This window comes from Rana temporaria, chromosome 8 (assembly GCF_905171775.1).
Source record: "Rana temporaria chromosome 8, aRanTem1.1, whole genome shotgun sequence".
NCBI lineage: Eukaryota > Metazoa > Chordata > Amphibia > Anura > Ranidae > Rana > Rana temporaria.
Window position 1 is genome coordinate 146,071,173 of NC_053496.1, and position 23,182 is coordinate 146,094,354.

At 44.6% G+C, this 23,182-nt stretch overlaps 1 protein-coding gene across 6 annotated transcripts in view; it reads right to left on the minus strand.

The window, feature by feature from the left end:
* TMEM134 (transmembrane protein 134) overlaps positions 1 to 23,182 on the minus strand; it is a 109,821-nt gene that overhangs the window by 69,626 nt on the left and 17,013 nt on the right. The window contains exon 1 of one of the 6 annotated variants that reach the window (XM_040320840.1): positions 9,385 to 9,481. The exons of the other annotated variants lie outside the window; for them this stretch is intronic. The gene's annotated coding sequence lies outside the window, so the exon portion shown is untranslated. Of the gene's footprint in view, positions 1 to 9,384; positions 9,482 to 23,182 lie in introns of those variants that run through there. 6 annotated transcript variants of the gene reach the window in all.

Consider the following 23,182-nt stretch of genomic DNA (forward strand, 5'->3'; position numbering starts at 1 on the left):
TTAAAAACGGTTAAAATAGATAAAAATCAATCATATAATGCAGGGTTTGACAAATTTGCTTGGAATCTAGGAGCCAACTAAAAAAGTTAGGAGCCAGAAAACGCACCCCGTCCCGACGAGCTTGCGCGCAGAAGCTAACACATACGCGAGCAGCGCCCGCATATGTAAACAGTTTTCAAACCACACACGTGAGGTATCGCCGCGATTGGTAGAGCGAGAGCAATAATTCTAGCCCTAGACCTCCTCTGTAACTAAAAACATGTAACCTGTAGATTTTTTTAAATGTCGCCTATGAAGATTTTAAAAGAGTAAAAGTTTGTCTGCATTCCACGAGCGGACGCAATTTTGAAGCGTGACATGTTGGGTATGAATTTACTCGGCGTAACATTATCTTTCATAATATTAAAAAAAATGGGGATAACTTTACTGTTGTCTTATTTTTTAATTTAAAAAAGTGTAATTTTTTCCCAAAAAAGTGCGCTTGTAAGACCGCTGCGCAAATACGGCGTGGCAGAAAGTATTGCAACAATCGCCATTTTATTCTCTAGGGTGTTAGAATAAAAAATATATATATTGTTTGGGCGTTCTATTTAGAGGGAAGAAGATGGCAGTAAAAATAGTGAAAAATGACATTAGAATTGCTGTTTAACTTGTAATACCAACGGCCACCACCAGATGGCACCAGCTCACACAAGGAAGAGCTGGGGACTTCACCAAAAGAAAAAAAAACAAAACATTTTTTTTTTTTGCCCACCTTCCAAGCCTAGTCGCCAGGATGCCATTTCTAGTCGCCATGGCGACCTGGCGCCCTGTAGCCGTTTTTCGGCTATGGGCCGGTTACCAAGTGGTTAAAAAGGATAAGTTCACCTCATTTTTAGAATGGAACATGTGACATGTTTCCCCTCCTGCAACTCTTTCCCGCCCCCAATCCCACCTCCTCCCTGGGACAGCAGCCTGGGGATCTTCTCCCTTCATCTGCTGTCAGCTTAATCAATTCAGAGTTCTGTGAATGAATGTACTGTCAGGCTTTGCGGCTGGCGACTTGTAGTTCTCAATGAACTGCGAGGGCGCTGTGAGCATCATCGTAGTTCATTGATCTTACTGGACTAAAGTAACTGCTCGCCCATATCGGAGGTGCACTGACAGTCTACAGGGGCCTGACATTGCAATGCTTTACAGACTCTGAAGAAAAAAATAAAATGATAAGAGGAACTTATTCTTTAATTTAAACAAAATGAAAAACTAGAATAAAAAAAATAAGGTTTATTGAGGGTTTACTCGTCTTTGGGAAGCATCGGATCGCTTCCCGACGACGAGTCAATCTCGAAACGTACGTCGAGGCGCATTGGTCACGCAAATCCCGACGGACTTCCGGTCCTGCTGGGCCTCGCTTGTAGAGAGGTGGAACGCACGCCGTTGTTATCCTGCAGCGTGGGACTTCTCTCCCTAATAATCATCGAACGCAGACCAGCCTCAGTGCCGGATTAAGGCACTTTTCAAGTAAGGGGCCAATTGGCGTTGCCTGTCTTTTAATTGTTTTAAATAAACGTTATTATACTATGGCGATTTCTTTTTTGGCTTGCTTTATGTGATGCTGGAACTGCTGGATCTGCCAATATCGATTCCTATGGAGTCTTATGGAACTTGATGTTTATGATTAACCCATGCCTTATTTGACCTCTTTTTGGTTAAAGAGGTCAACATCTTGTGGTAAGGTGCCATCCATGAGCACTTTTTTGCAGTGATTATTTTCTATTTTCTGGTGGAGGTGGAAGTCTGCACAGATTTATGGACACATCCTGCAAAACCTCTTTCACTGTCATTTGGACCATTTAATGCACAATATTGGTTTGATCTCCTATCACTAGGAGTCTTGCACATCTGTTGGACATTATCACTATTATTTTTCATATATTATTGTATGGTATAATATCCCACCATTATTTATTATTTATATCTAGATTTGCTGGATAGGGTTTTTCGATTTATTGTTTATTTATTCATTTAATTATTCAATTGATTTATTTTCTTAGCGCATCCGTCCTCTTTCACTTTAAATATATAGTTCGCATCAAATGCAAAATCTGGGCCTGTTTATGGCACACTATGCCCTGCTTTAAAACAAAGTTGAACACAGAAACTCAGAAAGCACCCTATAATTAGGAGTACTTTGGTTTTGTGACCTGGCCTGTCACTAGGAGAATGCTTTGTAGTGGCTGCCACTTTTCATACAGTTAAAAATCTTACACAAGCATACGTTTTCATTGTACACATTTATATGGTTTTCCTGCATGTAAAGTTATATTGTATATGGAAGAATCCTTGGGCGCTCCTCTTCAGTCCCCTAAACATAACAATCCATTTATGTGCAGTGTCCTGGCTGCATTATTGTGTTGCTTGTAGCATCACCAGATTATAATGTGCAACCAGTTTATATTCTGTAGATAGGTTTCTAACAAGTGTGACCTGCTATTTACGCATTACTCCAATTCACTCCAACATCCACTGGCGTCAGCAGGAGTCTCGGCCACGGCACGGGTATACCGTTCCTTCAGAGTACATAGGTTATCGCATGCGTTATGATGGTCACGTGACCACTTAACACATGTGATAAATTCACTATTGCTCGTATAGGTATGCAGTATTTAGCACAAAAGAAAAAACACTTGTTAAAAAAGGCATTAAAGTTGATTCACAAAATGAAATAAACAAATGCATGTGGTAATTAAGCACTGGTCCAAGCTTGCCAACTATGGCAATGGTCAGAACCAGTGGCGGCTGGTGCTCAAAAATTGAAACAAAAAAATTCTGAAAAAAAAAACAAAAAACAACAACAACATCAATTGTGCCCATCAAACGCTGCCACTGTGCCCATCAAACGCTGCCTGGCACTTACCTTGTCTCGGGTGACATCGGCAGGCGGCAAGCTGTGTCCATTTCTTCCCAGACATCTTCTCCCACCTGCTCCTCCTCTGCTATGATTGGAACGCCTGATAGGCATCCAATCACAGCGCCTGTCATTTCAGCCAATCAGGTGACAGGTAACACAGACCCGGTGCATCCGATTGTGCCGAATCGCAAAAACTGGCCAGGTTCTTTAGCTGCCTAAAGGTCCGGGTCTTAAAGCGGAGTTCCACCTAAAAATTGAATTTCCGCTTAACCCACTCCTCGCCCCCTTACATGCCACATTTGGGGGGGGGGGGGGAGTGGCGGCTTCAGGAGAAGGGGACTTCCTGTCCCACAAGGGGCTGGTAAGGCGATTAACTTAATCGCCTTATTGCAGCCCCTCCCTGTAGGCGAGCGCCTGTCCAATCGGACGGCGCCATGTCGCTCGCGCATGCGCAGTGGGTGCCCGGCCGTGAAGCCGAAAGCTGTCACTGCCGGGTGCCCACACTAGGAATGAAGACGCCGGCCGGCGAGGGGAGGCGAGGAACGGAGCCCCGGCCGGCGCTGGAGCCGTGGAGCAGGTAAGTGTCTGTTAATTAAAAGCCAGCAGCTACACTTTTTGTAGCTGCTGACTTTTAATAAACTTAAAAAAAGGCTGGAACTCCCCTTTAAGTGGTTAACAGCAATGTGGTGAAAACTATATATAGAGGGACATGTGAAAGAAGTGCCAAATACACTTGAGGTAACAGATGTACAATATCCTCAGCCAGTTCAAGTGATGTTGAATTACTGGGCGTGCAACAATGCATACTGGGAAATGTAGTTCTTACATGAACGAGCGATGCAAACCAGGAAGTGAATGAGATAACAGCAACTAGAATGCTGGAGGTGATATAGATAAGGAATTTAATAGGTTTTTACTTGTTTTTTAACAGAATCATTACACTATTCTGTCTGTCTACCTTGCAGACATTCATTTTAGGCAAAACATTTTTTTCCTTTAGTGACCCTTTAATTCTATTCTATCAGGTCCTTTAGAAAATCAAACCTGTTTTCAGTTTTTTCCTTCTTCCAGTTTTTATGAAGGCTGCCCAGGGTGGTGCACTGTAACAACCAATCTTACTGGGTAGGTACAAAGGGCACCATCTTGTGGAAGGCAGCACACTCAGTGTTCACATGTGCTTAATTTTCAATTAATCACAGAATAAATAAAAAAACAATCAACTGAAAAATTACCAGCCAGGAATACACTGACTTTTCTTTAGACTAGATTCATATCCGAGTGGGTACGGGAAGGTGTGCAACTGCACACCTTCCTGCACTGGCAGAGGAAAGACACACTGCTGCTTAGGAGATACGCAGAGAAACACTAGAATGCGTAAAGCCCTGAAATCCAAGCACGTTTCATGCACCTCATGCATTCAAATCGAACCCCCTTGCAATCTGCGGTGGGCGTCAACCGCAACCAAAGGTTGCAAAACAGTGTGTTTGCCTGCACCGAATCGCATTCACAAAACCACCATGAGAACCGGCTGCAGTGCAGTTCCAAAATTGTTACATGCATGGCTGGTGTGATTTGAGCCCATTCAAAATTAATGAGCCTAGATTGCACCACAAAGCCTGGTTTCACACTATAGTTTGCATGTGAACCACACAGGAACTGGACCGCATTCCTGTGCAATTCACATGTGATTCTGTGTTGTGCGATTTGAGCCCATTCATTCTGAATGGGCTCAAATCACACCACATTGCACCAAAGAAGTCCAGGCACCTTTTTTTGAAAACCAACCATGCAATCTGGTTCAAACACTGGGTTTGCTACCTTCTTTTGGGGGGTTGTTAACTTTGAATTGACACCTGCAGCAGATCAAAAACACAGTGCGATTGCAATGCGGTGTGGGAAACGCACAGGGATCGCAGCGTTTCCTGCACCACATATGTATGAACCAGGGGTAAAACAGAGCCAAGGCATGCAACTAGGGCAGCAGCAAATCCAGCCTGGCTCCAACATTGGCAGACATGTTATGGTGCCAACTGCTGAATCAGTAAGCCGGTAAACACAACAAGCTTGCCAGTGCCAGGCTGGACTGACTGTCAGCAACACAAGCAATAGAAAACTCAACCTAGGCCCAATGCACACGAGACACTGTTAAAAGTGTGTTCAGAGGCAGTTGGACACTTTTTTGAACACATTCAATGTTATCCTATGTGTCCATGCACACAGTCTCGTTTATTGCCGTTTAACCTCGTTTTTTTTCAGACGCAAACGTTTTCCACGTTTCTGTCGCAAAACACATTTACGTTTATAAGCGTTTTTATAAGCGTTATTAAAGGTGACCTTTTTTTTCAGATTAGAAATCTCAAAAATAATGGCAAATTATGAAAAACTATTAAAAAAAATTATAAAAAAATAAAAAAATTGCTTGCATCGCCTTGTGGACAATCCACAACTTGTGACAGGTGACGTGGTAAGTGGACAATCCACAACTTGTGGCAGGTGACGTGGCAAGTGGACAATCCACAACTTGTGACAGGTGACGTGGCAAGTGGACAATCCACAACTTGTGACAGGTGACGTGGCAAGTGGACAATCCACAACTTGTGACAGGTGATACACTAAATACAAGTACACTGCTGCTCTATCAGCTGCCGCTTCTCACTCTGGTCTCACAAAATGGTTAAATAATACTGTTTTTAGGGCGGTAAACGCGGCTGCAATCGCAGAAAAAAACAGGCGTTTCTAAACACCGGTTTCAACCTTTAAAAACATGTGTTCAGCAGAGTTTGCACCGGCTGTCTCGTGTACATGGGGCCTTGGCCACAGTCAACTGTCAGTAACAAAAGCAATGCAAAGATTAACCCAGTCAGGATCAATCACTAACTTTGCCAGTTGCCACACAGAATCACAGCCAGTCTCTCACTGGCTCACGATTACCTAGTATGAACAGCAGAATGGCGGCAGCAGCAGCACAAACAAAGACAAATCTCCTGCGCTCCGGTCTTTTTGGAAAATGCTATGGGATGGTATAGTTCAATTAGAAGGTATCTTCAAAAGTCTTGCAGCCCTCCTCAAAATCGTGGGAATTCATGAAACTAAGAAAAGAAGAAAAAACGGAGGGCACACCGCAATCATTATACTCACAATATGGAGTTTAAAATCAGGCCTTTAAAAGACAGTACAGCAGAAATCCAGCAACATCAGCAGGGGCGTACCCACCAAGACCACCAAGCTCTGAAGAAAGGGGTACGCCCCCGAAACGCGTCAGCCCTAACATCGATCGTAGATTCAAGCGATTATCGTGTTCTGCTGATGTTGCTGGATTTCTGCTGTACTGTCTTTTAAAGGCCTGATTTTAAACTCCATATTGTGAGTATAATGATTGATTTTAACAATTTTAATAAAATTCATTTAGCAGTATCACACTAGGTCGGTGCGCCCTCCGTTTTTTCTTCTTTTCTTGGCAGCAGCAGCACAGCAGTCTGAGCAGTGGTAAGTTTGAGGATACTTGAGACTCTCTGAGACTAGGCCAGAATAGAAAGTGGGACATGCTTGGACAGGACAGCGGAAGTTCATCCATGTGGGGGACTGGCGTTACACAGCACTTTCCAAGCACCCTGCGCTTCGGGGCCCAGGCAAAGCTCCTCTCCAAGCCCAAGGTGGGAGTGGCACTGCAAGCCAATGGGAATACAGGGTGTAGAGAGCAATGGGGAGGACTACACGCACCGGTGGCCCCCACTGTGCTGCCTGTCGATAGATCGGTCAGCCTTCAGCCCAAGCCCTATAGACCGGCCTGGCGGTGTACCACAATGTGCGTGCAAGGTATGCCTAATGATATATTACACTTGCTGCAGCTCCGTTATTACACTCTGTGTGCCACTGACTGCAGTGCTGCCGGTCACTGGTGCCATGTGTGGCTGCAGAGCAGGGAACCATGCATTTCATTTGGGTCGTGGGGGTTTGAACACCCTTGACCCCTCCCAACCCTTACATAGGTGGGTACGTAGGTCCCCCGCTGACAGCTGAATGAAAAAAAAAAATTGCTGGCAATAGAAAAAAAACAAAACAGCATGGGGTTCCCTCCCCCCAATCCTTACCATGCCCTTCGGTTCGTCCCAACTCTAATAAATATTTGTAGCCTACTCCTATTGACCAGAACTATCTTGAAGTTTGTAAACTAAGCTGGCCACACACTGATCAGCTGAATTTTGATCATTTGACTGTTCAAGGACATGTTGAAAAACCTCCCTCAATCAGTGGCTGCATCAACTGATCAGTGTATCCTGCCAGAATACAATGTCCCTGCAGGGAAAGTAGATGGAGGAATCTGTTATTTTCAGCAGACAACTAAAAAACCTAACCATGTACACATGGCTTGTACATAGGGTTGCCACCTTTTCTTCAAGCCAAACCCGTACACTTTACTGGCGCACAGCATTTTTTTTTTATACACTATAGACAATAGGATTGTAAAAGACTAGACATGTGCACTGCCAAAAAAATCGTTTTTTTCGTTTGTTATTTTCGTTTTTTTGCTTTTTTCGTAAATTCGGGAAATTTTCGGATTTCCGAAAAAGCAAAAAACAAAAAAAAAAAAACGAATGAAACGAAAAAGAACAATGAAACGAAAAAAAAATAATTTTCGGAAATTCGGAAATTTACGAATTTTTCCATTTTCGAAATTTTCGAAATTTTGTATTTTCGAAATTTCGAAATTTTTAAATTTCGAATTTTTCAGTTTTCGAAATACGAATATTCGGAAATACGAAAATTCGGAAATACGAAATTGGGGGAGTGGATGGGGTAGTGAGATTGACACCAACAGACTGAGGGATGGGAAGGATGGGACAGCCTGTTTGCTTTTATGTCAGTCGGCTTAAAAAAAGTGTTATTTCACTATCTATTGTGAGTTCTGTTTCTCCTTGATGTGCTTATATGGATTATGTGTGAGATCTGCTTGCACTGTCTGTGATGCTTAGTGTGGCAGTTGTCCCATGGATAGATGCTGAAGCGCTGTATTACATTCTGATCTGGGGTGTCAAAATTATGGGGGCGTCGCTGTCTTTAGGTGTGAGGCATGGAAGAATTGATCAACTTTAATATTTTGTCACATCAATGGACTTAAAGGAGTTGTTTTTTTCACCTTAATGCAATCTATGCAATAAGGTGAAAAAACATTGGATGCTGCTGCCGCCGCCCCCCCCCCCCCCCCCCCCCCTAGCCCCCGTTATACTTACCTGACCCCTCGAAAGTCCCGCGCGGTCCCGAGATCCTCTTCGCCGCTCAGCCTGGCCACTAATTGGCTAGAGCGGATGACACGGAGTGACACGCGGCGCCGAGGGGCGGGCCGAGTGATACAGTGAGCGGCCATGGCCGCTCGCTGTATCACGGGAGCGCGCCCGCAATTACTCACCACCATGCGAGCTCTCTCATGACTGTGGTCAGTACTTGCGGGGAGGACCAGAGACAGCCGCCGAGGGACCCCAGAAGATATGGTTCGGGGCCACTCTGTGCAAAACGAACTGCACAGCGGAGGTAAGTATAACATGTTTGTTATTTTAAATGGAAAAAAAAATCCTTTACTAACCCCTAAAGTTTTTGCACAGTTGGTGTTTATAGAAATTTATTGAATGTACACTTATGAAATAATTGTAGGGTATATACGGGTAGTGTTATGTTTTTAGGTATAGGAAAATTATTAGTCATTAAAGCGGTCCTCCACCCTAAAGTGGAGTCCCGCTGATCGGAACCCTCCCCCCCTCCGGTGTCACATTTGACACCTTTCAGGGGGGAGGGGGGTGCAGACACCTGTCTAAAGACAGGTATTTGCACCCACTTCCGGCCACACGCTACGGGCGAAAGACGGGCATTCCGTCACATCCCGTCTGTCGCCCGTTGTGTGCTGGGAACACTCGGCTCCCAGCACACAGCGTGTGAGCCAATCGGCGGGCGCAGCGCGACTCGCGCATGCGCCGTAGGGAACCGGGCAGTGAAGCCGCAGCGCTTCACTTCCTGGTTCCCTCACCGTGGATGGAGGGGGGAGCAGCAGGGTGACGAGCGATCGGCTCATCCTCTGCTGCGATCACCGCTGGACTCCAGGACAGGTAAGTGTCCTTATATTAAAAGTCAGCAGCTGCAGTATTTGTAGCTGCTAGCTTTTAATATATTGTTTTAGTGGCACATCCGCTTTAATTGTATGAATTATCACATGTTCACATCAATGGAGGATAATAAATTAAGTATTAATATATAAAATCTGTTTAGTTAATCACATGCATAAACACACACACACTTAAATGCATAAAGATAAGTATGCTCAATTACATACACACACACACACACACACTTAGATATACACTGTACACATGCTCAGTTATATACATGCACACAACACACATACATTTACACACTGAGATACATACATACACTCAGATACACACAAACAGGTATAAATACAAACACTAGACATAACCACAACATACTGTGAGATGAAAACTTACATATGTAGTCTAGTATTGGGCAGCTAGCTTTTCTCCTCCCCTCTCTGTCCCCCTATTTCCTCACTCACAGCCGTGCAGCTCCTTCCTCTGCCCGCCCACACACACAGTTACTGCTCCTCTCCAATACGTAGGACTGTCAGAGTGAACAGTCCTGAGAGCTCCAGTAGCCGGAAATAGAATCAAAGCATCGGCAAATAGGTCCTGTATCCCTCCACAGAAAGAAACAAGTCCCTTGTAATTAGGACTGTTTCTATCTAAATAACTACAAATATGTGAAGATATGTGAACATTTGATACATGTTATGGAAGCAAGATTGGAAATAAGCTTTAATGGGGTTGCTATGGGGGTGTTGGGAGACTTTTTTGGGGGGTGCTCTGGTGTCCGGGTGACAGGCAGTGAGAAACCCGGGCAGAGGATGTAAAAACCAGACTGTCCGGGTGAATCCCAGACCGGTGGCAACCCTACAAGTTGTACACATTTCACAGAGCCTGACTTCTGAACTACAGAGGTGACAAGAAAAGGAGTTTCAGGAGGCAGGGTCAGTACAGGAATCACTGCTTGTAACCAGAAAGGTGCCATGGGATATATAGTCCTTAGACATGGAAAGAAAACTTGTTCACCCCTTGTGACAGAAATTAAAGTGGTTGTATAGGTAAAGAAATAATTACAGCCAACTCCTCTGTTCTATTAATCTTTCCTACACTCTGATATTTTCTGGCTGGTCACGTGACCAACCAGCCATAATGTACTGCATGCAAGCGACCGCTGTAGGCAAATCGATGCACTGGTATGTTGCGGTCTACTTCTGTGTTTAGGGTGCACACATGCATGTAAATTCATAGCCCAGAGCTTTGTGTTGACATTCAACACAGAGCTCTGTACACAGGAAACAATCCCTGAAACTTGGGAGATCATTAGTAAAAAGCAGCACACTGTGTACACATTACACATAGTTAGGCACATATGTGGCCATGTATAATATCACTGTATTAATGTGACTGGTAAAGTCAGTGGAAATTAGTCAGTTCCCCTAGAGTCAGATTGACCGCCACACTACCGCAGTCACGTTTTAAAGTTTAAATTACCAGTTAAAGTAGTGCAGTGCTAAATAGAAAGTTGTGAAGGGGGTAACATTTTGTTGAGCTGAAGGGATTGAACAAAATAAAATAAAAATCGTGGTTACTTACCGGTAACATCCCTTTTCCAGGAGTCTTTCAGGGCAGCCACCGTAGAGAGACACAGGCTCCTCCCCTCTTAGGAAACACCGCCTTCCAATTAGAGATTTAAACCTCATCCTCCCTCCAGCTCCTCAGTTTTTCCAGAGTACCTCCGGCCAGCTGGGGAGGGAGACACAAGAACACGCCATAAAAAAAACAATATTTCATCTTACCTGACGGCCTTGTATGATGGGTTTTCAGAGATATCCACTAAAAAAGGGTGGGTACTGGTGCTGTCCTGAAAGACTCCTGGAAAAGGGATGTTACCGGTAAGTAACCCTGATTTTCCCTGTTCGTCTTTCAGGACAGCCACCGTAGAAAGGATAAGCAAGCACCTTACCCTAGGGTGGGACTACTGCCTGCAGTACTTTGCGCCCAAAAGGCCTGATCTTTGGCTGAAAGTAGGTCCAGTCTGTAGTGTTTCACGAACGTTGAGAAACTAGACCACGTTGCAGCTTTGCAGATCTGCTCCGGGGAAGCACCAGCACACTCTGCTTGCGAAGTCGCTACTGCCCTGGTGGAGTGTGCCCCGATACCTTCTGTCGGCTCCACCCCCCTTGATACATAGGACCAGGGCCGGATTCCTGACAAGGCCACGAAGGCCAGGCCTCAGGGCGGCAGTGGGTGCAGGGGTGGTGCCGCGGCAACAGGGGGGTGAAAAAAATTCTGTCGTCCCGGCCAGTATCCTGCCGAAAAAGATCCCCCGGTGGATAATGACCCCCCTGTACTGCGCAGGCACAGCGCTTACGCAATACGAACCACAATGGAGCCTCCGAAGTTAGCCGAAGATGAATAACTGAGTCACCTGTTTCAGGGTGCCTGCGTAATGACCATGATGCAGCGGCACGCTCCCTATGCTCACGCAGAGCAAGGGGCGGGTGTATTACTGTTATCTCCTGCAAGGGGTGGATCTGCAAGGGGCGGGTTTATTACTGTTATATGGCGTATGGCAGCCCTCAAAATTTCCACTCGCCTACTAGCATTTGGCGAGTGGATTTAAGCTGGGGGCGAGTGATGACAGGGCTGCATGACCAATCTCCCTTCAATCTATGCCTACACTTAGAGTCCCGATGAGATTGGCGGCCGAAGAGGAAAGGTGCATGCTCGGGAAAAGTAGTCTGGTGAGCTGCGCACAGGCAGAGCAGTACACAGGTACTCAACTTACAATTCTCATTAAGCCATGGGACCCAACAGTATGACCTCTCTGAGCCTGCCCCCCTCCCCCGGGCCCCGACCAATGTAGCTGGAGAGCAGAAAGTAATGAGTGAGGTGGAGGATTGCGAAAATTACCACTCCGGTGCAGCGCTCACTGAAAGTTGCCCTGACATGAGAGCGGCAGCCTTCTAGTTTGTGCAGTTTTCTTCTCCTTGTGCTCTATGTAAGTGTCCAACAGTTTAGCCTGAGCACTGTGAACAGACTGGTCTCAATGTGTGCTGTGTGCTGTCAGTGTGCGCTGTGCTATGGTGTCAATGGCTGTGCAGTTGTGTGGATCTCAGTGCTGGATTGTACTCCCTCCCACTGTGCTGCAGCTCCTCTCCTCTCTGCCAGCCTGAATAAAAGGGGTAAGTGGGGACATGCAAGCGTGGAGCCGCACACACAGGCTCCTGATGATGAGATGAATGGGAGAGAGAGAGAGGATGGATGGGAGTTGCAGAGGAGACAGCAAGAGAATGGGGAAGAGACCCAGTTCTAGTGCCCTGTCCCTCTTGTCTGCCCCCAGTGCCCTGTCCCTCTGGTCTGCCCCCAGTGCCCTGTCCCTCTGGTCTGCCCCCAGTGCCCTGTCCCTCTGGTCTGCCCCCAGTGCCCTGTCCCTCTGGTCTGCCCCCAGTGCCCTGTCCCTCTGGTCTGCCCCCAGTGCCCTGTCCCTCTGGTCTGCCCCCAGTGCCCTGTCCCTCTGGTCTGCCCCCAGTGCCCTGTCCCTCTGGTCTGCCCCCAGTGCCCTGTCCCTCTGGTCTGCCCCCAGTGCCCTGTCCCTCTGGTCTGCCCCCAGTGCCCTGTCCCTCTGGTCTGCCCCTAGTGCCCTGTCCCATTTTGTTAAAGTTGTTGTTGGTAATATTTAATTTTGTAACTTGATTCTGCATAAAACATTCAACAGTGTCATTCCATGAGATAATCTATGAGGGCGTGTTTACGGATGCAATTAGGCGCAGGGCAGTGTATGAATTATGTGGGGCAACTGGTGGCGAGTAACTCTTGAGGTCTGGCTAGTAGCTCAGGACTTGAAATTTTGAGCCCTGGCGTATGGTGCGGATGGCTCTGCAAAGGGCGGGTGTATTACTGTTATATCGTGCAAGGGGTTGATGGCTACAGAAGAGGGCCAATTTTAAAATGATGGACAGAGATGATAAAAATGTTGATGGGCGTTTTCAATACTTGTCAGAGTATATTGTTATTATGCTTATGTCTTAACTTCTTCACCACAGAATGGCTACAGGGATGCATTTAAACACGTATTATGGATGTACACCATATAACAGTAATAAACCCGCCCCTTGCAGATCTGCCCCTTGCAAGAGATAACAGCAATACACCCTCCCATTGCTCTGCGCGAGCATTCTTTTTTTTTTTTTTTTTTTTTTCATATTTAAATCTTTTATTTTCTTTTTCTTTTATGGTAAGGTTCACAGAAGGTTAACATATCTTATACAATGGATACATAATCATATAGTTCTTATCACCACACACTTATGATGGGCTAGCAAATAAACAGGTGGGGATTCAGAAACTTAAGAATAAACCAAAAGCAGTACCTCCCCGGTCCTCTTGCTCTATTCCCAAGCCCGCCTGCCTTTTATCAGTAACTTCTTTTCCCGTTTCCTAGTACCACTGTATTGACCTCACACTTCTTCCTCCCCTCTGTTCCCTTGTCCATTCCTATACCCCACCTAACCCCCCCTTAAACCTAGAATCAACATAATCCTCAACAAAACAACAACCAAAAAAAAAAAAAAAAGAGAAAACCCCGCCAACCCCCTCCCCTCCTCTCCTCTCCCTCCCCTACCTCGCCGGAGACGGACGGATCCTCCCTTACTTCAACCCTTCGGCCTCTCCCTTTTCACTTCTACCCAAAAAGGAATCTTCTCTCCCCTATCTATTCCACCAGTAATCTCTTCCCCTCTTCCGTACTCATAAACTGATTCCAACCTGTCCAAGTTTCTACATACTGTTCCCTTTTGTTCCGGGCTGAGAGGATCAGGTCTTCTATAGCTCCAGTCTCTCTCACTCTATTGAGCCATCTCGCAATAGAGGGTGATCTACTGTCTCTCCATTGTAATGTTATTCCATTTCTGGCAGTATTTATCATGTGACATATCACCATCTTTTTGTACTCTCGCACTGGGATTTGTGAGCAATGGAGCAGAAAAAAAGCTGGATCCTCCTGAATCTGGTGCTCCGTAAATTTTTGAACAATTCTCTGGACTTCCTTCCAGTAATCTCTTACTTTTGCACAGGACCAAAATATATGCAGCAAAGTTCCCTGCTCCACACCACATCTCCAACAATACTCTGAGTAGCCTTTAAAAAATTTATGTAACCTTACTGGTGTATAATACCATTGGAACAATAATTTATAATTGGATTCCTGTATTCGCGTAGATATTGAGGAGTTTAGTGCTAAGTGAATTATGTGTTTACGTTGAGTCTGTGAGAAATTTCTCCCCAGATCTCTTTCCCATTTCCCCAGTCCCGGCAACTCAAAATCCTCCTGAGGGGAATTCAATAGTCTATACATCTTTGAGCTCACTCTTTGTATTGGTTCCTCCTCGTCGCAGTATTGTTCAAATTTTGTTAGTTGTCGCCGAAAATTAGATGGTTGTCCCAGGGATCTTAAAAAGTTGCTTATTTGAAATGCTTGCCAAAAGGATAACTCATAATTCCCTCCTCTCTTTGTTAGGGCCTCCAATGATGGCCACATACCAGTTTGCAGAAAATGTGATACCTGTACTTTACCCCTTTGTTTTAATTTATTAAAAACTGCTCCTGCTGTACCTGGTATGAAGCCTGGGTTCCCTAATATAGGGAACAGGGGAGAACACTTCGATGAGAATTTTGGATTTTTACATATTTTAGCTGCGATTGACAACGTTGGGCCAATTATGGGATGTTTCTTCATCTTACTTGGCAATAACTTATAACACCAAGGGGCTCTACTTAGTGTTATTGGACAGGTCTGCTGTTCTACCTCAACCCACCTTTTATAGTGTCTGTTTCTACACCAGTCTATCAATCTCGTCAAATGTGCCGCTTGATAATATTTGGCAATATCCGGGACTGCCATCCCCCCAAAACACTTGGGTAACCTCATCACCTCTTTCTTAATTCTTGCCTTTTTCCCTGCCCAGATGAATTTCATCAGGAGGGCACTAATTTGCCGTAGGAAGGCCGATGGTATCAATATCGGCAGTGTTTGAAACAAATACGTAATCTTTGGCAAGATGCTCATCTTGACTATATTATTTCTGCCGAACCATGAATGTAGTCCATGTTGCCATTTCTCTAGTAGCATTCTTATTGAAGTAAGAAGAGGTGGAAAATTTATTTTAAAAACTTCTTTTATGTTTGCTGGAATCAGGGTACCCAAGTATTTTAGCGCAGTCTTCCACTTAAAACCAAAGTTTTGTTGTATAATTGACTGTTTCTGGGGTGTCATTGACACACTCATTGCTTCAGATTTTGCTTGGTTTATTTTTAGGTTGGAGAGCTCTCCGAATTTAGCGATTTCTTTGACGAGATTGGGAAGAGATACGTGAGGGGTTTGATATAGTAAACAGCAAGTCATCTGCAAATGCGGTTATTTTATGCCTTCTCCCCCCTATCTGTATACCCTGTATATCCGGATTTTGGCGTATTTTATTTAATAAGGGCTCCAAAGATAGCACAAATAGTAGCGGTGACAGGGGACATCCCTGGCGCGTTCCGTTTGTGATTTGGAAAGTTTTAGAGAACATCCCGTTAACTCTCACTGAGGCCCGTGGGTCTGTATAAACACTTCCTATCCACCTTAACATATTCTCCCCCAGGCCCACGTGTCTCAGTACTGAGAACAGGAAATTCCAGCTCACTCTATCAAAAGCCTTCTCGGCATCAGTATTTAGGAACACGCAAGGGATGTCCCCGTCAGTGGCCTCCTGCACCAGATTAAGAACCCTTATTGTACCATCTCTTGCCTCCCGTGTAGGTACGAATCCGACTTGATCCATATCGACTAGCTTGGGTAACCATACTTGGATCCGTCTTGCTAGTAACTTCGTAAAGAGTTTTAAATCGGAGTTTAACAATGAAATCGGCCTATAGCTGCCGCACTCCGCCGGATCTTTCCCATCTTTGGGAATGACTATAATTTGAGCTAGTAATGCGTCCGGCGGGAACCCAGCCATCTGGCCTACTGCATTGAGAAACTCTGCTAACTGCCCTCTCAGTAGTGTTACAAATTCTTTATAGTATCTTATCGTATAGCCATCCGGTCCCGGGGCTTTCCCTTCCTTCATAGTTTTTAACGTTGCCTCTATTTCTTCTATCGAGATGGGGGTGTCTAAACTGGCCTGAGCTATTGATGGTAACCTAGCTAAGTCCATTGCTGAAAGATATTCTTCTATTTTGGGTGGGGCTACTGGTAGCTGTGCCAAATTATATAGAGAGGAATAATATCTCCCAAACTCCTCCACTATCTCCTTTGGCGTACGTTTTAATTGTCCCTCCTTCCCTTTGATTTGCGGGACATACGTTTGTTGACTCTTCTCTTTCAATTTCCCAGCTAGTAGTTTACTACACTTGTCTCCAAATTCGTAATTTATTTTCCTTCCCCTTTGTATTATTGCTTTGGCCTTATAGCGTAAGATCTCTGTCAACTGCCTTCTCAGGTGGCTCAATTCTCTGCCTGTTTGAGGGGTATGTGTCTTTTTATGTTGTAGTTCTAATTCCTGGATCTCTGTTAGTAAATTTTTAACCTGCTGTTCTCGCTTCCTTTTTAGAATCGATCCATGTCTGATAAGGACCCCCCTGATCACCGCTTTGTGCGCTTCCCACACCATCCCTAGATTACTCCCGGGGGTAGCATTCATTTGGAAATATTCTGTAATTTCCCGAGCAACATCTTCTCTCACTTCCCTATTCTGCAAGAGGCTTTCATTTAGACGCCACCTTCTCTCCTGTGCAAGCCCTATGCCAGATAGTGAGATACGCAGGCTAACTGGGGCATGATCCGACCATGTAATACTACCAATGGACACCTCCTTCACAGAGGAGATCAGATAGTGAGGTATCATGAAGAGATCTATCCTGGAGTACACCTGGTGGGGATTGGAGAAAAAGGTGTAGTCCCTCTCTTCCCCATGTAACATCCTCCATGCATCCACCAGCTGGATTTCGTACAGTCTACGTAGGACCTCCCGTCTGACCCCCTCTGTGATAGACGAAGTTCCCCTTGAGGTATCTATCTTTGGATTCAGGGGGATATTAAAATCCCCCCCCAAAATCAATTTGCCTTCTGAAAACTCCATCAATTCTTTGAGAGTCTTCCTCATAAAGGTATCTTGATGTACATTAGGCACATACACTGTAGCTAAAGTCACTTTTGTTTCTCCTATCTTCCCTTTTAAAAAAAGGTATCTCCCTTTTGGGTCTCGATAGCAATTTTCTAATGTCCATGGGATCCTATTAGAAATCAAAATAGAGACCCCCTTGGATTTTGCTTCCTGGTTCCCTGCGTGGTAGGCCGAAGGGAAGAACCTATTTTGCAATAGTGGGAGCCCCCCCGTCCTAAAGTGAGTCTCCTGTATGTAGGCAATATCTGTCTCTGAATGTCGCAAATCGTTCAGCAACATCCTGCGTTTTTCTGGGACATTAAGTCCCTTTGCGTTCAGGGAGGTTATTTTTAATCCCTCCATCTCCGACGTTGAGGGGAAGGGAGAGAAAGTGGAAACGAAGAATAAGAGAGAAAAAAAAAAAAAAGGGGGAGAGAAACCCCCCCCAAAAAAAATACCAACCCCTCCCCCCCCCCCCCCAAAGAAAAAAAAAAAAAAAAAAAGGGATGCATTTAAACACGTATTATGGATGTACACCATATAACAGTAATAAACCCGCCCCTTGCAGATCTGCCCCTTGCAAGAGATAACAGCAATACACCCTCCCTCCCATTGCTCTGCGCGAGCATTCTTTTTTTTTTTTTTCATATTTAAATCTTTTATTTTCTTTTTCTTTTATGGTAAGGCTCACAGAAGGTTAACATATCTTATACAATGGATACATAATCATATAGTTCTTATCACCACACACTTATGATGGGCTAGCAAATAAACAGGTGGGGATTCAGAAACTTAAGAATAAACCAAAAGCAGTACCTCCCCGGTCCTCTTGCTCTATTCCCAAGCCCGCCTGCCTTTTATCAGTAACTTCTTTTCCCGTTTCCTAGTACCACTGTATTGACCTCACACTTCTTCCTCCCCTCTGTTCCCTTGTCCATTCCTATACCCCACCTAACCCCCCCTTAAACCTAGAATCAACATAATCCTCAACAAAACAACAACCAAAAAAAAAAAAAAAAAGAGAAAACCCCGCCAACCCCCTCCCCTCCTCTCCTCTCCCTCCCCTACCTCGCCGGAGACGGACGGATCCTCCCTTACTTCAACCCTTCGGCCTCTCCCTTTTCACTTCTACCCAAAAAGGAATCTTCTCTCCCCTATCTATTCCACCAGTAATCTCTTCCCCTCTTCCGTACTCATAAACTGATTCCAACCTGTCCAAGTTTCTACATACTGTTCCCTTTTGTTCCGGGCTGAGAGGATCAGGTCTTCTATAGCTCCAGTCTCTCTCACTCTATTGAGCCATCTCGCAATAGAGGGTGATCTACTGTCTCTCCATTGTAATGTTATTCCATTTCTGGCAGTATTTATCATGTGACATATCACCATCTTTTTGTACTCTCGCACTGGGATTTGTGAGCAATGGAGCAGAAAAAAAGCTGGATCCTCCTGAATCTGGTGCTCCGTAAATTTTTGAACAATTCTCTGGACTTCCTTCCAGTAATCTCTTACTTTTGCACAGGACCAAAATATATGCAGCAAAGTTCCCTGCTCCACACCACATCTCCAACAATACTCTGAGTAGCCTTTAAAAAATTTATGTAACCTTACTGGTGTATAATACCATTGGAACAATAATTTATAATTGGATTCCTGTATTCGCGTAGATATTGAGGAGTTTAGTGCTAAGTGAATTATGTGTTTACGTTGAGTCTGTGAGAAATTTCTCCCCAGATCTCTTTCCCATTTCCCCAGTCCCGGCAACTCAAAATCCTCCTGAGGGGAATTCAATAGTCTATACATCTTTGAGCTCACTCTTTGTATTGGTTCCTCCTCGTCGCAGTATTGTTCAAATTTTGTTAGTTGTCGCCGAAAATTAGATGGTTGTCCCAGGGATCTTAAAAAGTTGCTTATTTGAAATGCTTGCCAAAAGGATAACTCATAATTCCCTCCTCTCTTTGTTAGGGCCTCCAATGATGGCCACATACCAGTTTGCAGAAAATGTGATACCTGTACTTTACCCCTTTGTTTTAATTTATTAAAAACTGCTCCTGCTGTACCTGGTATGAAGCCTGGGTTCCCTAATATAGGGAACAGGGGAGAACACTTCGATGAGAATTTTGGATTTTTACATATTTTAGCTGCGATTGACAACGTTGGGCCAATTATGGGATGTTTCTTCATCTTACTTGGCAATAACTTATAACACCAAGGGGCTCTACTTAGTGTTATTGGACAGGTCTGCTGTTCTACCTCAACCCACCTTTTATAGTGTCTGTTTCTACACCAGTCTATCAATCTCGTCAAATGTGCCGCTTGATAATATTTGGCAATATCCGGGACTGCCATCCCCCCAAAACACTTGGGTAACCTCATCACCTCTTTCTTAATTCTTGCCTTTTTCCCTGCCCAGATGAATTTCATCAGGAGGGCACTAATTTGCCGTAGGAAGGCCGATGGTATCAATATCGGCAGTGTTTGAAACAAATACGTAATCTTTGGCAAGATGCTCATCTTGACTATATTATTTCTGCCGAACCATGAATGTAGTCCATGTTGCCATTTCTCTAGTAGCATTCTTATTGAAGTAAGAAGAGGTGGAAAATTTATTTTAAAAACTTCTTTTATGTTTGCTGGAATCAGGGTACCCAAGTATTTTAGCGCAGTCTTCCACTTAAAACCAAAGTTTTGTTGTATAATTGACTGTTTCTGGGGTGTCATTGACACACTCATTGCTTCAGATTTTGCTTGGTTTATTTTTAGGTTGGAGAGCTCTCCGAATTTAGCGATTTCTTTGACGAGATTGGGAAGAGATACGTGAGGGGTTTGATATAGTAAACAGCAAGTCATCTGCAAATGCGGTTATTTTATGCCTTCTCCCCCCTATCTGTATACCCTGTATATCCGGATTTTGGCGTATTTTATTTAATAAGGGCTCCAAAGATAGCACAAATAGTAGCGGTGACAGGGGACATCCCTGGCGCGTTCCGTTTGTGATTTGGAAAGTTTTAGAGAACATCCCGTTAACTCTCACTGAGGCCCGTGGGTCTGTATAAACACTTCCTATCCACCTTAACATATTCTCCCCCAGGCCCACGTGTCTCAGTACTGAGAACAGGAAATTCCAGCTCACTCTATCAAAAGCCTTCTCGGCATCAGTATTTAGGAACACGCAAGGGATGTCCCCGTCAGTGGCCTCCTGCACCAGATTAAGAACCCTTATTGTACCATCTCTTGCCTCCCGTGTAGGTACGAATCCGACTTGATCCATATCGACTAGCTTGGGTAACCATACTTGGATCCGTCTTGCTAGTAACTTCGTAAAGAGTTTTAAATCGGAGTTTAACAATGAAATCGGCCTATAGCTGCCGCACTCCGCCGGATCTTTCCCATCTTTGGGAATGACTATAATTTGAGCTAGTAATGCGTCCGGCGGGAACCCAGCCATCTGGCCTACTGCATTGAGAAACTCTGCTAACTGCCCTCTCAGTAGTGTTACAAATTCTTTATAGTATCTTATCGTATAGCCATCCGGTCCCGGGGCTTTCCCTTCCTTCATAGTTTTTAACGTTGCCTCTATTTCTTCTATCGAGATGGGGGTGTCTAAACTGGCCTGAGCTATTGATGGTAACCTAGCTAAGTCCATTGCTGAAAGATATTCTTCTATTTTGGGTGGGGCTACTGGTAGCTGTGCCAAATTATATAGAGAGGAATAATATCTCCCAAACTCCTCCACTATCTCCTTTGGCGTACGTTTTAATTGTCCCTCCTTCCCTTTGATTTGCGGGACATACGTTTGTTGACTCTTCTCTTTCAATTTCCCAGCTAGTAGTTTACTACACTTGTCTCCAAATTCGTAATTTATTTTCCTTCCCCTTTGTATTATTGCTTTGGCCTTATAGCGTAAGATCTCTGTCAACTGCCTTCTCAGGTGGCTCAATTCTCTGCCTGTTTGAGGGGTATGTGTCTTTTTATGTTGTAGTTCTAATTCCTGGATCTCTGTTAGTAAATTTTTAACCTGCTGTTCTCGCTTCCTTTTTAGAATCGATCCATGTCTGATAAGGACCCCCCTGATCACCGCTTTGTGCGCTTCCCACACCATCCCTAGATTACTCCCGGGGGTAGCATTCATTTGGAAATATTCTGTAATTTCCCGAGCAACATCTTCTCTCACTTCCCTATTCTGCAAGAGGCTTTCATTTAGACGCCACCTTCTCTCCTGTGCAAGCCCTATGCCAGATAGTGAGATACGCAGGCTAACTGGGGCATGATCCGACCATGTAATACTACCAATGGACACCTCCTTCACAGAGGAGATCAGATAGTGAGGTATCATGAAGAGATCTATCCTGGAGTACACCTGGTGGGGATTGGAGAAAAAGGTGTAGTCCCTCTCTTCCCCATGTAACATCCTCCATGCATCCACCAGCTGGATTTCGTACAGTCTACGTAGGACCTCCCGTCTGACCCCCTCTGTGATAGACGAAGTTCCCCTTGAGGTATCTATCTTTGGATTCAGGGGGGATTTTAATATCCCCCTGAAAATCAATTTGCCTTCTGAAAACTCCATCAATTCTTTGAGAGTCTTCCTCATAAAGGTATCTTGATGTACATTAGGCACATACACTGTAGCTAAAGTCACTTTTGTTTCTCCTATCTTCCCTTTTAAAAAAAGGTATCTCCCTTTTGGGTCTCGATAGCAATTTTCTAATGTCCATGGGATCCTATTAGAAATCAAAATAGAGACCCCCTTGGATTTTGCTTCCTGGTTCCCTGCGTGGTAGGCCGAAGGGAAGAACCTATTTTGCAATAGTGGGAGCCCCCCCGTCCTAAAGTGAGTCTCCTGTATGTAGGCAATATCTGTCTCTGAATGTCGCAAATCGTTCAGCAACATCCTGCGTTTTTCTGGGACATTAAGTCCCTTTGCGTTCAGGGAGGTTATTTTTAATCCCTCCATCTCCGACGTTGAGGGGAAGGGAGAGAAAGTGGAAACGAAGAATAAGAGAGAAAAAAAAAAAAAAAGGGGGAGAGAAACCCCCCCCAAAAAAAATACCAACCCCTCCCCCCCCCCCAAAAAAAAAAAAAAAAAAAAAAAAAAAAAAAAAAAACCCTAGAAAAAAATAAATTCCCCTAATAACTCGACAACCAACCCCTACTTGGCCGCACAAGTCAGTAAAGCTTCTTGCTTTATACACTCAATTCCCAACCTATAATTGAGTGTTGGCCTATTGAGGGGTTAGGGTAGAGAGCAGCTGAGTCAGAGCGGACTCTCCGTCCGTAGCCCACCTATTTATATATATATATATATATATATATATATATATATATATATATATATATATATAAACAATTTAATAGCATTATTCATTCTGTCCCATCAAACCACAAACAAAAAAAAAAAAAGAAAAACCCCCTCAGGGGGAAAAGACCCAATATCTTCATTAAATCATACGCCTCCTTTTCCTCTCGTCTCCCCTAATTTCCCCTCCCCCCTCTCCTCCTTCCCCCCTCTCATCACCCTCCGCCCCCCTCCCCCTCTCCTCCTTCCCCTCCTCTCTCCACCTGCCTCTCATATCTCTCATTACCCATATTTCTTAACCATCCTCTGAGTACTATTCCTATTCCTGTGACTCCATCTCCTCTCAGTGTAAAAAAAAAAAAAAAAAAAAAAAAAAAGGGCTATCTTACCATTTACATTTAGCCAGTTAGAGGGGTCCCCCCTAATCCCCCATGTGACCTAATTATTTCCAGTGTCCGTGTTCAAATAACATCACAATCCCCTACTCCTCCCTCCCCTCATCTATCTATCTATCGTGTACCTCCCCCCTCGCTCTTACCAGCTAGGTGGGGGGGTCTCCTCTACGCCCATTAGTACCCACTTGTGTCCAGTGTCCTGTGATAGTGTACAATAACATCATTGCCCCCCTCCCACCCTCCCCCAATAGTATATCTCCCCCCTCCCACCTACCAGACCCCCCACCCCCCGCCCCTCCCTACCCTCCCATTTCGAGGTAAATCTCCCAATAGGGACATATTCCCATTTCTTATCCCCAAATCTC